Here is a 13,149-nt window from a genome sequence, read left to right as displayed (position 1 = left end):
AGATTTGCTGGTAACCTATGTTTTGGAGTAAGAGAGATGTTGTTACATTCAAAGCAATCATGTTTTTTGACATATGCAGTATAGTGGCCTGAAATGGTTGTGGCACCAGTGTGGTATATTATGCCTACTGTTGTGAAGCTTTTTTTGCCAAGAGATACTTGGCCGTGTGTAAAGCTAGTGATCTTACAGTTATTTTTGTTACCATCTCCATTGCTCTTTAGAAGCATTAGTATGGCATATTGGCTATGTGAGTTTATTTGTCTGCTGGAATGATTGTCTGAATTGCAAAAAGGGCATACTATGCCACGATTTGCATTCTACCGAAGCTGGTGAAATGGAATGGATTCCCAGTGTTGTATAGATACATCTACACATCGTTCATTAGGGATGTGCTCTTGTGAAACATAGTTGCAGAGAGTGCATGTATGTTTCCAAATGTATGAAATCTGGAAGATTTCATTTATAGGTATGGTTTTGGTTTCCAGTACTTGCAGTAAGAGGAATGCTTGTGGATCTTTCTGTGTATTTATGATACATTTTACCATTCCTGTACAGTAGCCCAATTCTTGCCTTATACCTGAGACAGTGTGTGTGCTGTCAGGATTATTTGTGGCAATCCTACAAAGGGCGATCATTTGCAAACACAACTGGTACGAGCCGTTTAAGTTAATGTTGGGATGGCAATTGGAAGAGAACATTGATTCTTACATTTGCATAGCAGTTTACTCAAGTTGTGTTGCTGAATTTAATGGATCAGAGAGTTGTGCTCTGCATCATTTAATGGGCCTGCAGTTGTTTTTTTAGAAGAAATATGTGTCTCTTTGTCTTCTAAAGGAACGTGCAGTTGAGTTTGTACTAGATAGTTTTGTGGTTGTATTATTTGTTGAGGAAGCAGTTGGTTGTTGTTTCTTTAGCGGTATTGTTGGGAGATCTGTTATAGGTTCTCTTTGTATTAGTTTTCTTTTTAAAGGTATTCTTTTTTGAGGTACTGGTTGCATATCTAGATGGGATTGTACAGAGCACATAGCCAGTTGTATTCTAGGATGCACAGGATGTCACCATTGACTTTGTTTGCATCAAAGTTAACTAGGACCAACCCATTGAGCTTTCACAGATGTGAAAGTGCTATGTAACTTTAACCTTCTTTAAAAACTGTACTGCCAATGTCAATTAATACCTGATCTAGGGTTAGACCTTGCGATTTGTGAATAGTGACAACAAATGTAAGAGATAGAGAGAATTGTTCTCTGCATATCAACATGTCTTTGAAAAAAAGGAAACATGCTATTGGGCAGCAAGTTTTTTTTTTAACTTCTGCAAGTTTGTCAAAGTGGATGTTGGCAGGCTGAATGATGTTGTCATGTGAATATGTTTGGAAGCCAACTACTGTACCAATTGCTCCATTGTCTAAACCTTGTTCTGTGTCAGGGTACATTTTAGAATTACTCTGCAGTTTAGACACAGAGTTAATACGTTTTCTAATCTAGCTGTGTTAGAGATACATTTTTCGAAGCTGTTTAGTCATGTTGTTCATTGTTGACACATAGGGAGTGTCATGATGTGCACTTTTAGTTTGTCTGTTGAGCTGATATGCAGTATGGTTTGCATTTCTTTTTTTTAACATTGTCTTGTTGAATTTACTACAGCTCACCAGGGTTGGCATTAAGGACATGCATTTTATATTTTGTTGAAATAGCTCATTGATTAGTCTACTATTTAAATGGATTTTGCATCTTTATTAAGCAGTCCAGTTCTAATGCTTTCTTAAATTTGTATTAAATATAGTTGGAAATAAACCTTTTTAAAAATATCAAATCATCAACCTCATTCATTACATTTTTGCCATGAAGCATCAATTCCCCCTTAAAAAATGTGCAGTACATGCACACCTCTGAATATCACATGGTCAAATTAAAACAGATTAATAATAATGACCCTATGTTAGGACTTCAACAATCAAAACAATTTTCCTCCATACAATCATAAGATGTGCAAATACGCCTCCTGATCACCAGTCATAAACAAAAGCCACAGCACTTCACCCATCACCAATGGGGTAATCTTAATAACCTCTTAAGTAACATGGCCTCCAGTTTACCAAGTTCCAGTACATGGGATAGTGCCCAAATCCTGGCCCCATATAGCACAACTAATAGGATCTTTACGATATAATTGCAGAATTGCGTTCAAAGAATATCCTGCATCCCTAGACGCAAAGGATCTGATAGTCCCAGCTGTTGTTGCTGATTTTAATTTGGTGTTTTCTAAGTGCTTGGAACCCACAAAATTCTGCATCGAGATAAATACCCAAGTACTTCAATTGTTATGCGGTCCAACTTCCAATGCAGCTTTTTTACATTCACACAGCTTGGGCAGAAACCCATCATTTGGGTTTTCTTTGTGTTCATGACAAGGGAATTGCTGGAGGCATAGTGTGCTAACTTATTCAAGACCACCTACAAACCCCAAGAGGTAGAGTCAAGGAGAACTAGGTTGTCTGCATACCCCAATCAATGCACAGGTCTATCCCCTAATTTTGGAGGGTCCACAGCACAGTTGGAAATGTCCTTGCCCAGGTCGGATAAATATAGGTTGAACAGTGTAGGTGCCAATAAGCATCCCTGTTTAACCGTTTAGAAGTTGGGATAAATTCAGTTGTCATGAGTGCCTGGTCTGTGCGGACCTTCACCCGAGTGCAATCGCGGAGCAAGACCATCCTATTTAGCAATGCCAGTGGTGTACCACTAAATGCAGTTTATTGCACAACGTCTCTCTATCGACAGTATCAAACGCTGCACTGAATCTATAAATGTAGCATAGATTGTCGTTTTCCATATGCCCCAACCCTGCTGGATGATGGTCTTCAGCATGAGGCATTATTGTATTGGAACCTTTATGGAAACTGGTCTGGTTTAGTGGAATGATATTCCTTGCCAACAACCAGTCCTCGAGTTCAGACAACAATTCTCAGGCAAAGATGTTTGCAAGATTGTCTAACATCAGCAGCAGGTGGTAGTTTTTAGGGCCAGTGTGAATTAAACACTGGGACAATTATACCTTCCAGCCAAGAAGAAGGAATTGTTTGCAGCTCGCCAATCCAGGCAAAGAGGCAATGTAGAGCCTCAGCCTAAAGGGCCAGTTTAGTTTTAATGAGAGAGCTGCAGAGCCCCTCCGGGCCAGCAGCACAAGAGGTCTTGTCGGCCATTATGATGTCATAGATATATATGGTGATTTTCCCATAGAGTCATCTGGAGTTGGCAATCTGTGGAGCTTTTTAAAATGTTAGCATAGGTGAGGTCTGCAGACTGACGCATGTTTTGAGTTAGTTCACTGTAGTGGAAATGTAGCCAGAAATGTACATTTCCAATGCTGTCTCTTTGTACCTAGTTTTTAGGACTTCTTGCATTCTGAGGTGAATGAAAGCCAACGTGAGGTTGGAAACCATGATAATTTCATCTATCAGGGGCACTTTCATTTGTTTCAGAATGATGTGTTCTTCAGTAGCAGCTTCTGCTGATAATTTGTAGCATTCTAATTTGTTTGGTGTTCTAATGGGAGGAGCAGTAGTCGGGGTAGCATTACACCTTCTATGTTGTAGTCAGGAAAACCTGTGTGGGCTGTTATAGCAGCCGAAAGGTAGTTGTTTGGTAAGTTTTGTAGAAATGTGCTGATTATTTTAATTAAGAACATTTTACTAGAACCAGCTTCACCTTTTACATACAGGGGCAGATGTTTATAATTAAATATAAATATAAAGTGCTAAATATTTAACACCTACTGGCTTGACTTGGCTGCTTCCTGTGAGTGTTGCTGGGCTGGGAGCTGCCCTGGGGGTGGGCTGCACCCCCCACCAAGAGGGTCATGCCATATGATAACAAGTTGCTTTCAGTTTTGCAGGAAGTAACAACAAAGAGTGTGTTACACTTTGCAAAGTTGAAAGCAACTTGTGCCTGGGGGCTAGGGATGCGGCTGACGGCTGAGTAGACTCAGTGCCGCCAACACAACACAGAGTGGACTACCATGTGACTATCTTTTTCAGAAAGAGTCAGAGGATAAAGTTGGGCCTCTTCCTGTCCCTGACATGATTCTGGTCAGCGGCAGCACGAGTTACGACTGTGTCACCCGCCATCCAGCACAGCAGCAGCAACAGCAGAGCAGGCCTCGGCCCTTGGGCAGTGTACAGCACTAGGACTAGGCAGCACCACTGGTAGTGGGCACACAGGAGACCGCACCACAGTGTGGCTGGCAGGCAGAGCCAGGCACAGTCTCTACCGCCCCAGCGATTGCTGCCCGGTTCAGCACTTGCTCCTCCACCTCTGAGTCAGAGTCCGAGGTGCAGTGCAACCTCTGCTCAGGTCGGCCCAGCCCCCAGGCACACAGGCAGCCAGCAGCAGCAGTGGAGATGGAGAGAGACCCCCCTGAGGCAGTCTGGACTGGCAGTACTAGGTAAGATAATCGTGCCCCCATTATCTCTGACCCATGTGGGTCTGCCCCCTGAAGCAATACATTGCCAGCCAGGAACCAGCCTTTGTTTGTAATTGTAACCCACCTCTGTCCTCTGCATGCAATATGCTCTGCACCGGACCCTCACAGTTACTTTCCATGGGTTGGGTATATTTAAGCTCCTTTATTGCACAGTTAAGTGAACGTCCAAGGAACATTATTCAATTAGTCAGGCTGCCATGCCACACAATCCTGCTGTTCCAGTTAACATATCTTTCCTTATTAGATGCTGCGTGAATAGGCAGGTGGCCTGATATACCAAAATTTCCTCGAGTTTATCATAAAATAAATGTGCAATGCTGCACTGCAGACATCATAATCACACCCACTTAAACACATTGCGCTAGCCTCCCGCCTCCTTCCAACCCTCCTTAGACCTACTGTGAGAAAGGCAGGAATCTCATGGCCATTTTTAAGGTAATTTTATTTTTTAGGAGAGCAATGGAAAAAAAAAAGAAAGGGAGGAGCAGAAAAACTATGAGAAAAGAAAAGAAGAAAAAATGGATTGAAGAGAAAGTGCGACAAAACAAAAAAGTTGAAGATCTGTTTACAGGTCAGACCATCAAAAATACACCTGATTCTTCACTGGAGCCATCAAGAAGAGCTCAAGATGTGAGAAGAGAGAGGAAGTGAAAGAAGCCAGAGACTCTGCAGTTATTGGGGACATCTCAACAGAGGCAGATGCTGCAGCAACTACAATGTCAGCAATCATTGAAGGTGCCCCCCCGAGAAGAAGTGTCAGAAACAAGCCTGCCAGAAATTATTGAGGGTGTCCGCCTCGAGGAAGTGGCAGCCGCTGCTAATACCAGTCTGTCGCAAACAATTGAAGATTCCCCCAAGGAGGAAGTGTCGGAAACAAGTCTGTCAGAAATAATTGAGACTGTCCATCTCGAGGAAGAGGCATCCGGTGGTGGTACCTGTCTGCCACAAACAATTGAAGATTCCCCCACAGGAAGAAGTGTCGGAATCAAGTCTGCCAGAAATAATTCAGGCTGTCCTTCTCAAGGGGGAAGTGGCAGCCAGTGGTGGTACCAGTCTGCCACAAACAATTGAAGATTCCCCTAAGGAAGAAGTGTCGGAATCAAGTCTGCCAGAAATAATTGAGGCTGTCCTCCTCGAGGGGGAAGTGGCAGCCGGTGGTGGTACCTGTCTGCCACAAACAAGTGAAGATTCCCCTATGGAGGAAGTGTCAGAAACAAGTCTGCCAGAAATAATTGGAGACAACATCATCCCCCCAGAGGAAGTGGCAGGTACTAGTAATTCGGAAGAATCTTTATCTGCTTTACAACATACCTGAGACTCAGGGAACTGGGGTGTGAAGCACAGAACACGGAAAGATGATCTACAGGTGGCAGACTATTTGTTTCAATGTCCAAAACCAGATCAACTTTCCTATTTCTTTCAGCAACATCCAATTCAACCTCCCAAACATAGACACATTAAAGCAAGCTTAGCCTTTTGGAGGAAAGATGGGGGAAAACGATATTGGTTAAGTTACTCTGAAATACAAAAGGCCCTTTTTTGCACAGCTTGTTTAGCGTTTACTAAACGTAGAGAGAGGGGTCTTTTCATCAACGGGATGAAAAACTGGAGGTGTATTTACCACCGCATTGCAGAACATGAGGCAGGCCAAGGTCACCGGAGGTGCACAGATTCATATATGTTGAACTTTTCAGGGGTCGACATAGGCTGTTTACTCTTTCACCGACAGAAATTAGCTCGAAGTGAGCAAATCAGAGACATATTTGAGCGTGTTATTGACGTTGTAAAAGTCATTGGGAAAAGAGGGCTCAGTTTTCATGGGGAATCAGAGTCCATGTCTGAGCTGGATAACGAAGATCTGGATCATGGCAACTTCCTTGAAATCCTTCTGCTCCTAAGTAGATATGACAGACCTCTAAAGGAACATATTGAGGCCATTCAAACCAAATCCAAAAAGGAAACTGAGCAAGGACGGGGTGCTTCTGTGACCTTCATGTCAAAGACTACAGTTGGGTTTGTGATTGAAGCCATTTCCAAACTGATCAAAATGGTAATCTGTCAAGAAATAAAGGAAGCAGGAACATTTTCCATTGAGATAGACTCAACCCAAGATGCGAGTGTTACTGATCAGTGCTCTATAATTATTAGATATGTTACTGACACTGTACATGAACGCCTGTTAGCAGTAACCAACTGCACTTTGTCTACTGGAAGGGGGCTGTTTGAGTTGGTGCAGAGTGTTATGAAAGATAATGGTCTGGACCTACGCAAGTGCATTGGAAATTCAACCAATGGTGTATCCAATATACAGGGGCAGTAATGCAGGGGCAGTACAATGGTCTCACATCCTGGCTCAGTAAGGAATCCCCTGGTCAAATACATGTCTGGTGCTATGTACATGTATTAAATCTTGTACTTGCAGATGGGACACAAGCGTCAAATGAATCCATGTCTTTGTTTGGCCTGTTAAACTCCTGTGCTGTTTTTTTCAGTGAGTCCTACAAAAGGATGGATGTGTGGCGTGAGCTGTCTGTGGAAGGCCGCACAATCCAAATAATAGGAGAAACAAGGTGGTGGGCAAAGGATGCAGCACTACGGAACATTTTTGGCTCCTTTAATAACCCAAACAAATCATTGCTCATTGATGTGGTTGTTGCACTCAATAATATTGGGTCAAATACAGATAGATTCAATGCTAACGTCCGTTACAAAGCTTTAAACTTTTCTGAGGCTCTGTGCAAATTCCAAACAGTGCTCACAGCCCAGTTATATCTCAGAGTATTTAATTCAACAACCCCATTATCTAAGTACCTCCAGACAAGTGGAATGGACATCCTCCAGGCACAAAGAATGGTCTCAGACACTACAAAAGTGCTTGCTGCACACTCAAGAAATTTTGATTCTGTGTATTCTGCAGCTGAAAAATGTGCAGAAAGGGCCAACATGGGCTTGGAATAGAGAGGCTATGATAAAGGAGTGGAAACTGCACTTCCAGAGGGGAAAGTGTCCCACAAAAAGAGGATGCCTGGAATGAATGCAAGGGATGAGCCAATCACCTTGGCTAAAGACCGGTTTAGAGTTACTGTACATAATGCCATTATGGGGGCAATATTTACAGGGGTGTCCCTGGTAAAAAATAAAAAAATAAAATAAACTAGTGATTTAAAAGAATGTGACAGGTGTTTATGACCTGTCAACATTTAGTATTCAAGTTTCCCCTGAGATTAATGATGTCCCTCGAAGAAGTGTCAAGTAGAAGTGTGAATGAGCTAATAAGTTTCCATAAGATTATTTATGTCTCCTGATTAGAATATGGCTTTATTTAAACCGTGTTATATATTATCAGGTACCTTGAAGTGCACCTTTTGGATTGCTCTCATAGTTTTGCCAAGAAAAGCCTCTTAGTATTAAGGCTGTGTTCCTATTAACATTTAACACTCCTTCAAAGCCATTGAGTTTAGTATTAAGACTGTGTTCCTATTAACATTTAACACTCCTTCAAAGCCATTGAGTTTTACGGTTGATGCTTGCCACATTTCTTCAAAAAATCAGGGTTGCCTAAATGGTGGCTTAGCCACACGACATACCATGAGACAAATCCTAGTGACTATTCATCAGTAGACAGAGCGAACATACTTTCATACCTATATCAGGCACCCCAGCGATTTTTACCAAGGGCATTATTTCACTTACTAGCACAAGGCACTTTGACAGAAGCACTCACCTACATAATCTGGCAATGCGGTCTTGTTGGTCTGAGACAGCTCAGGCACCTGAGGGTCTGATGTGCTCTGTGACACTTGAGTCTTTGGGGCTCATTCTAAGCCTGCCGGTCTGGAGACAACGGTGCCAGTAAACTTACCGGCACCATTGTTTGCAGACCGCCATATTACAGGTCTGTATGCCGGAACCGGTGTACCCGACAGGTCGGACCCTGCTAGTCACAGCGGCCACGGTATGCAGACCGCCACGGAAGCACCAGCACCGTTAACAAGGGTGGCAGCGCTTCCGTTTTTCCTATTTCCATGGAGTCTGGGAACTACAATTTACCGGCGCCTGACTTTCCGGACTGCCGGGGTTGTTACCGGGAAGTCAGGCACTGGTAAATATTTACAGGTCTGGCAGCAACCTGCCGGTAATACCGACACGGTTACCGCCGGACCCGTAATGAGGCCCATTGCCTCTTCTGTCTCATATTGCAAATGTATTTGATAGAATAAATACAATATATGAACTGTGAAGTAAATCAATGGTGCAATCTGCGTCCCATCCTACTGCTTCAACTTCTGTTTTGCTAGATGCAGACACAGCAGAACCAACTAATCTACCTGAGTTATGCATTCTCAACTCTTGTAAAACCCTTCGCTTGCAAACAGCATGAGAAGAACCACTCAAGGCAAGATAACAGCCTTTCTGTCTAATGTTAGCAATTCTATTATCTTGAACACAGTGAGGATGGGCTATATTTGCTTTCTGTAGAACAGAGCACAAAGCAAAATGAAAGAAGTGCCATGCACAAGGCACTGAGCAAACTCCTCTAGATGCTGGATACTAGGGAATAGGAGTGGATAGCGCCATCATATGTCCAGATTATGAATTCAGGGGAAAAGAATAATACCCTACCCCCTACTTAATGAGCTTCCTGTAATGCTTTCTGGGTACCCCAACATGCTTATAATGAATGAATCCAACATCTCTAGAGTTTTCAATCCATCTAGTTTCTCATATGAGACTTCACCAACACAGTTACATTCACCACAACGTTTGGAGGCTTTTGAACCAAATAGTTCATCAGATCATTCTTCTCCAATGGCCCTAAACCTTGCCTTGAATTCTCTTGTCACGCTATGTGAAAACATAAATGAAGAATTCAAGGCCCATAAGTCTATTCTGAGCACTATTAACTAAACAGTTTCATTCTTGGAAGGGTACATTTGTGGCAAGTCTCTATTGGAGGTTGCACAAAATATCTCAGTGGAAGACATTATTATCTCACTGCCTTTTACCCAACCTTTGAGCTTGCAGTGCGCTTATCACAAAAATTGGAGCCCCTTCCTTCCTCTTCTGCCAAAGGACATCCCTTCAGACATCGTCTCAGATGTATATTTAGCCACTGGTTTAGTGGAACCTTCTCAGGAGGTAGATCAGTCGCAGCTCTCAACAGCCCTCAACGCTCCAAAATTAAAATGAAAAGAAAGAATCCAAGAACATAAAAACCTACCCCGAATAAAGAACACAGGTTCGAAGAAGTTCTTGCAAAAGCTGTAACACTCCATATTGGAGGTAAATCAGGCAAAATCACCTACCAATTTAGTATGTAATTCAAAGTCTAGCCTACAGTCGCCAAACAAGAGGTGTTGTAAGCATGCTTCTTGTTCTGTAAATAAGAACCAGGTTAATTTCCATAAATCCACTGAGGATTGGAAATGTTCCTTTTCATGTTTCCAAAGCATCCATCAACACTACCACAAGCCTATTATGAACAAACATGATGAAAGCGAAGAACATTTGATTTTAAAATTCATGGTGGATAACAGAGAGGATTTGGTTATCTTTCATTTGTATTTCAGATTGATGGCAACTCTGCTGCTAGAGGAAACCCATTTGTTTCTTTCTATGGGTTATGATATTTACAGGCCTTATGTGCCCGTCCGACCATTAAGGAACACATTAACATTCTGACAGTCAAAACCTACAGTCTCTTGTCAGAATGATAATTAAAAAAGCCAGTTAGATACCAATTGTACAAACTCCAGGTGGTCAGTATTGCCAAAATCTTCCGTTCAAGCTAAATCTAGTGAAGTTGCTAATTGGGCAACCATTACAACAACGTTATATAACATTAGAAACATAGGAGGAATTTACTTCACTATTTCTATCCTGGAATATGAAAGGACATGTTCATTTGTTTATATCACAACTTAATTTTTATTTATTTCAAATCCATGATATTCTTTTATTCCAAGAAACATGGCTATTGGCTAAACTATTGCAGCCAGTCCCTCATATTTGAATACTCATTGTTAAAACTGGGGCTGCAATTCCATCGATATACTGCCTTTTAAATTAACTTGGAAGGATTGGCAGAGTACTATAATCTATTCTTGTTTGTTAACTGAGATATTTTGAAATCCTTCTAGAACTAAACCGTACGACTTTCTTGCAAGCTCTATCAAATGTACTTGAATCAGGTATGAGTCATCTGTGGGGGAGATCATTGTGGCTGGCAATTTCAACTCTGTATGTATTTCCTCTCGGAAATAAAAGAAGGTTTGTATTTGAAAGAATCTAGACACGGTGGGAATGCATTTTAGATTTTATGAACTTATAGGCCCTCTCCATGGCTAAGAGTTTGGTAATGTATTTGTTTCTCCGGTCAATATAGCTGCTGGAGGCATTCTTCATAGCAATTTCCAATTAATGACAATGTGTAAAAGAGCATGATTGACGAACATAGTATTGATTATTTCGAAATGTACACACTTGTCAAAAAATGATTTGGATAACAACATATAGTCAATTATTGAATTCATTGTGCGCCTAGACCAATTTGAGTGGGCCTGAGGGTCAATTATGGGCCACTCCCCTTCTTGGTCACTTAATTTTGACAAGGAAGATGTTTACCATCAAATCTTAAATGCAAATCCTTCTCATGCTGCTAGCCCTGATGGTTTACCAATAACAGTTTTCAATGACAACCCATTACTTTGGTCAAGAATCTTGTTTGACTTGTATAATAATATTCTGCTCTTCCAATCCACCCCTCTGTCCTAGAAAATGTCAATACTTGATCCTATATTTAAAAGGGGCGATAGGAGCTGTTAGGATGGAAATGAGTATATCCCACCCCCCTAAGCACTTTCAGGTGATGCAAATCCCCTACGAGAGAGTGTAGTGTATAAGGGGGGGAGAAAACCGTACTCTGAAACTAGGTGCGGAAGCAATACTGCGCGAAAAGTAGGTGCATGACAGTAAGAGACACATAGAAAGAAACGCGATTTTGTAGGTATGGCAAAAACACAGGCTTATGTGACTACGCCGCGCCAGCTGAGCTCCATGGAAAGATTTCACATAGCCCAACACCCTCACGACAGAGCGAATGGTATTAAGCGCATTATAAATAACCTATCATATCATCAGTTCCCACGGAAGTCCATTTCCCCCATGTCCCTTTACTGTTGCAATCATTTAGTATCGTTCAGAGGAATGCGCCCTGCAACAGCGTGAGACAACACCAGGCTCCATGCAGCATCCATTAATCACCACAAAGCTGCCAGCAGGCCTCTAACCCCCACCCAGCCAGTTTAGAATCAGCTCTACACCACTGGCCCGAACCCCACACCTCTGCATTCCGTGACAAGCAAGTGACCCTTCTGGCCCAACACAAATCAAGCATCCATAAAAGATCTAAGCATACATAACTGTTTTTTTCCAAGCATAAAATACATCCTTTGTAATACGAGGTACGGGGGGGATACATTAAAGATCAAGATCAAACCTAGGGTGAAAACCTTGAGAGAGGGAGGTAAGGTATCAATGAAGCCCTGAATGTGTGGGTCAGCATGACTGTATTTTATCCTCCCTTCCCCAGGGCACCAACTCCCCAAACTGCACAGGTGCATGCCACAGTCATATAGTAAGTAGGATTAGCATGGTTAGTTTAGAAAGCAACATTGTACTTTATGAGCGCCCCGACATTCACTGAAAAGATGAGCCCAGCTGACCCACGTGGATTCTGATTGATGGAAAAGAAGCAACCAATTGTAGCCTGGCATCCCCTATGGAGCAGGCCCATGTGCAGGGTACCACCAATCAGTGGCAACAGTTTGTACTCTATGTGATGACGCTTTTTGGCTTTTTAAGCTTCTGCTTGTATTAAGAGAACTAGAGCGCTCTCGAGCAGCAGAGTCCTTTGCTGATATTTTGTATTCTGTACAATTAAAGCCTTGTTATTCTTGCAAGCTATCTGGCCAATTTCCCTAGAGGGTTGTATTCACTCTGAAGTGTGCATTAAAAAGGAGACTTGCCTTCATTTGGTGACCCTTGCAATGTGAGTCCATCACCCCCGTACCTGTGGAAGTATTCAGGCGGACTCTCCATAAGGGCTGTTCACACCTACGGTGACCAGTCCCAAAACGCGTACACTGAGTGGCCTTGTGGGTGCCATTTTTACAGAATTCCTGCCTGCTCGTTGGAGCGGGCTGCGGCCCCAGGGAGAGGTGCAGGCCTGTTGTGGATACCCAGGAACTGAGGCTTTTGGGAGAATGTGAACACATGAGTATAGCATACAGGGGATAACAAAGTAGGGTAGGTGTATGGACCAGCATGAATAGATTGAACACGCGGTATAGAATTGAGAGTGAGTTTGGATCGAGGATTGTGTTGATTTGTATTGGTCATTTTTTATTTACTTTTTTAAGGATATTAGGGATAAGGAAAAACGAATACGGAAGCCCCCCTGAGTAAGGTAGGAGGGTGGCGACACATGCACTGTCTCGACCAGTGCGGGACAAAAAAAAATAAGGAGAAATATAGGAGCTCCATATAATTAGAGAGCTCATGAGAAGTAGCAGTTGTTATTTTAGCTTGTTATTTTAGTTTATTTCGTTGGTGTATTTTAACGTGTACAGAGGAGGCCCAGTAGGGGCGTGTGAGATGTGTGTG

Source organism: Ambystoma mexicanum, chromosome 7q, assembly GCF_040938575.1.
Source record: "Ambystoma mexicanum isolate Mex_15411 chromosome 7q, UKY_AmexF1_1, whole genome shotgun sequence".
Lineage (NCBI taxonomy): Eukaryota > Metazoa > Chordata > Amphibia > Caudata > Ambystomatidae > Ambystoma > Ambystoma mexicanum.
Note: the sequence above shows the minus strand (reverse complement) of the source record.